The sequence below is a fragment of the Myotis lucifugus genome, unplaced genomic scaffold (genome assembly GCF_000147115.1).
Source record: "Myotis lucifugus unplaced genomic scaffold, Myoluc2.0 scaffold_400, whole genome shotgun sequence".
In the NCBI taxonomy this organism is placed as follows: Eukaryota; Metazoa; Chordata; class Mammalia; order Chiroptera; family Vespertilionidae; genus Myotis; species Myotis lucifugus.
This window is the reverse complement of record NW_005871448.1, coordinates 212413-216761: the sequence shown is the minus strand read 5'-3', so window position 1 is coordinate 216761 and position 4349 is coordinate 212413. Positions and strand designations below refer to the sequence as shown.

The following is a 4349-nucleotide window of genomic DNA, read 5'->3' as shown; positions in this document are numbered from 1 at the left end:
TTGTAATCCTCCAGACACCCCTGGAGTGCTCAGTAACATCATTTGGATGTGGGCAAGGCGTGTGCAGGTGCAGAAGCCCTAATCAGAGCTGCATAACACACAGGAAACTTCATGGAAGTGTCCTTCGGTAGTTCACATGGTTGAAAGATGGTCCATTATCTACATGAAGTGATAAAGTGTGAGCTGTACTATCACTTTAAAAAAGTATATCTGTGTGCTTCTCTTTGTGTGCAGAAGGACAAGGCAGTTTGAATGGGTAACTCTGACTAAACAATACTTCTGACTTGAAAAAATACAGGCCCAAGAAGTTGGAATTATGCAGAATTGCCTCAAATTTTCTCATTATGTGGAATGTGAGTTTCAGAGTGTGTGGGGTGTGTTGGACCAAATCCAGAGGCAGTTTGTAAGGGGTGGTATTGGAATGGGCCTCACCATCATAATCAGTTCTAACTGGCAACAGACCCAATCCATAGTCTGTGTCGGGCCCTCATGCTGGGCACTGTTGACTCTTTGGGCTTTGTTGTGCTGCACTGCCCTGTGCCATTTAGGAGTTTTCATAGCATCGTCACCTCTGCTCACTGGATACCTTTGAAGTGACAACCCAAAATGTCTCCGCATATTGCCAAATGTCCCTTGCAAGGGGTGGCAAGGGGTCAAACTCGCCTCGGGTAAGCCCTGCTGGTGTGTATATAACCCTGCTGTTATGATCCGCACTTGCTGGAGGCGTGTGGACAGTGAAGCCCCCAAAAGAACCACTGTGCTTTACCTGGTGTCTAACCAAGAAGTTGTTGGACTCTAGGATGTGATGTGAAATCATTCTTTCAACTCATGGTCCTTGAAGTCGATTTCCATCAAGTTCTCTTTCAGTTTGTAGAGAGTCAGCCTCAATGAGTGCTTGGGACACTGTTCCCAGGGGTGGGGAACGTCGGCCCGCGGGCCATTGAGGCGGGTGAAATCATTTGGTCTGGCCCTGCCAAGGCCCTAGGGGTGAGTTAATTAAATGTTTAAATACAGCAGGCTAGAAGTTCAAACAGGAAACTCTCAGGGGGCGGGGTGGAGGGTAGCATGTATCCCATCAGGGACACTGGGCAAGCCAAGAGTCATGATTCCCTGTGGGGGGGTCTGCCAGTGATGCTCTAGGTATTTGCTTTTCACAGATTGGGAGTTTATGAATTATTTTCAATGTTGAATACACTGCTTGCGATAAGCCATGTGCCTCATTTTAAAATCTTACCTATTATTTATTCTTTATATGCTAAAATTATAATTGAATCTAAAGCTATACAAATTTTATATTCTCTATGTTATTTTACAGGGATTATTACTTACCAAGAAATTGTTGTCTTGGAATGTTATATTTTATAGAAAAGCAAAGTTTTTATCAAATCTATAACCATGCCACTTTTAAATTTTGTCATTCGTGGACAGCTTTATTCTGATGCATTTGTAGGTATATTATATGTTTAGAAAAATCCATGAAAAGGACTCTGACTTAATCTAAATTTCAGGCTTGTAAGCAGGTCATATTTTTGAACTGGATGACGATTTATAGAACTGCAAGGAATAACTGAATTCAAAAATTACTGGCAAATAATCAGGATAAACAAAAATAACTATGGGAGTAAATGAATTGAGGATAATTATTCTTATGACTGTTTAAAATATTGTTGACTTTTAAATCTTTTGTTTCCCAAATATAAGGAAAAGTAAAGAGAAGACATTCTGCATTATAGGAACTAACAAATTGGTAACAGATTCATTTCACAGTGTGCTCCCAGGAGACGAAGATTTCAAAGATCATGGCTTACAACCAGGAGATTTGGTGTATTGGAAGAGACACCAAAATAAAAGACTCTCTCCAACCTCGTTGGAGGGAACCTTACAAGTATTACTAACTAACCCATGTGCAGCTAAACTTAAAGGAGTTAGCTCATGGATTCACATTTCTCATTTAAAAAAAAGGCACCTGACTGTAAATGGACATCTACTCCCATCTCTGACACCCATCTCCGTCTGCAGTGGAGATCAAAGACTTTTCAAGGATGAGAAACAGCTGAGACCTTTCTAGGACAAGAAGTTGCTGACCATGGAGGCAGACAGCTATCCCACGACGCTGTCAACAAGGCCTGTATGCTCACAAACTGATATTGCTTGAACCTTGTTTTTATATCTTCTGGTTGTTATTGATTGAATGTACATGAAATGCTTTTCATATTATTATCCTTATGGTTTTATAGTGGAAACAATATCTGCCTCCCCAGACCTCCCTTATTAGATATGAAAAATTTAACTTGGATACTTGCTCATCTTTCCCACCTACTGCACAATGATGTTCTGACTATCAGGTATGATAGTGAAATTAATGCTTTGTTAGCCACATATTGGTCTTCTCCTACTATCAATATAAGCTTTGGTACTTTTTTTTCTGACTACATCTATTATAAAGGAATCCACCTTAGGCAAATACCTCCCTGATAATTCCACTGGTAGAATTGTATATGGATCTAATCTGGATGAATATTGTATAGCTATAGAGATGTATGATGAATAACTAAGAAAAACACCTGGATATGATGGCCAAAGTCTTGCAGCAACCTGTCCTATCTGTCATAGTATGCTGGAAGCCGGGTCCACCCTTGCTGCTTGACACAGTTGCTGCAGGGAAGAAACATCTGCACAGCTTATGTTTCAAGGGACCTGGCGTATATGGCATATGGTTTGCTCCTCCTCTTAATGCTATGTGTTTTAAACAGGACCACCTCCCCAAGAAAGGTTATTTCCCCAGGTAGGGATTTTTCCCTGAAGTTAGGGAGGGAATAAAACCCCTTAACTAAATGCCAGGCGGGTAGTTAATCACTTTAACTAAAAACAATCACGCTTATGCTACATAATCTTTACTCCCTAGAATGGAGATAAGAAATGCCCTAACCTTTGGAATAGAAATTGACAGGATTAAAATCAACTGGTATAAATACAGATGTAACAAGACAATAAAAGACATTTCTGGGAGGTATGTTCTCCAGGCAGCCACCTGGTGCCCCGCTCCCACCGCTGGGCCTCCCGGGCCAGGCCTTGCTTCTTCAGGCCGCGCCAGGTGCTCCCAGATCTTCTCTGAGTACCTTGGTGGATGAGTTGGAGTCATCTTTCGAGGCTTGCTTTGCTTCTCTGGTGAGTCAGGACTATGTCAATGGCACGGATCAGGAGGAAATTTGAACTGGTGTTGATCAGTGTATTCAGAAATTTCTGGATATTGCAAGACAAACAGAATGTTTTTTTCTACAAAAAAGATTGCAGTTATCTGTCCAGAAGCCAGAGCAGGTTATCAAAGAGGATGTCTCGGAACTGCGGAACGAGCTGCAGTGGAAAGACGCCCTGGTCCACAAGCACCTGACCAAGCTACGGCATTGGCAGCAGGTGCTGGAGGACATCAACGGGCAGCACAAGAAGCCCGTCGACATCCCTCAGGGCTCCCTGGCCTACCTTGAGCAGGCGTCTGCCAACATCCCGCGCCTATGAAGCAGAACTGAGGAAAACTTGGCTGGAGATCCTGGCTAGGCTGCTGATCAACTGAACGCTGTCTCTGTGTCATTCCTTCTTCGCCGACTCCATCCACACCTTTGGGAACCCCTGGACCTGCTGGGGTAGGACCCCAACAGAAGGGTGTTTGCTGGTTTCTTTCTGAAAGAGCTGAATTTAATGCCAGTCTTTGCAGGTGACACTCATCATGATCTCCCCTACTCAAATTGATCACTGGGCTTGGTTGCAAAGAACAATTCAGAAAGGATATTCAAGTAAAATCTGCAGACGTCTCGTGATTATTTCTGGTCTTACGGTTTTCCTCGTTCATAACCTGATGGCCATTTATGACAGATACTGGGAGTCACAAGATGTCACCACGATCCAACTAGAATTGATCCAACTAGAATTGCCGAGGTATCTCATTAACGAGCATCAAATCGATGCCTTACAAAAGGCAAAACGGAAGTACGCCAAGTCAGGATGATCTGAAATTAAACTTGGATGCCTTTGGGCCTTTTTAAAGTCTCTTGAGCTTTTTAAAATAGAAATAAATTTGGGTTTCACACACATAAATAAATAAATAAATAAATAAATAAATAAATAAAGCAGGCTAATTTTTAAGTTGATAATTTTGTATGGCCCTCGAATGATGTTATAAATATGCAAATGGCCCTTGACAGAAAAAAGGTTTCCCACCCCTGTGTTATTCGATTGTAACCAAAGCTGACAACCCTTGCCTGGTTCCATGTAAGAAGAGTACTTTGAACTCTCACTTTCTTCTGAGTGGAGGACCTATAAAACAAACTCACTTCTTGGGTATGGACTGCCCC

At 42.2% G+C, this 4349-nt stretch overlaps 1 pseudogene; it reads left to right on the top strand.

Annotated features, from left to right (window-relative positions):
• Positions 1 to 2086: 2086 nt before the first annotated feature.
• Positions 2087 to 3527, top strand: LOC102438959 (annotated as a pseudogene).
• The last annotated feature ends 822 nt before the right edge of the window (positions 3528 to 4349 follow it).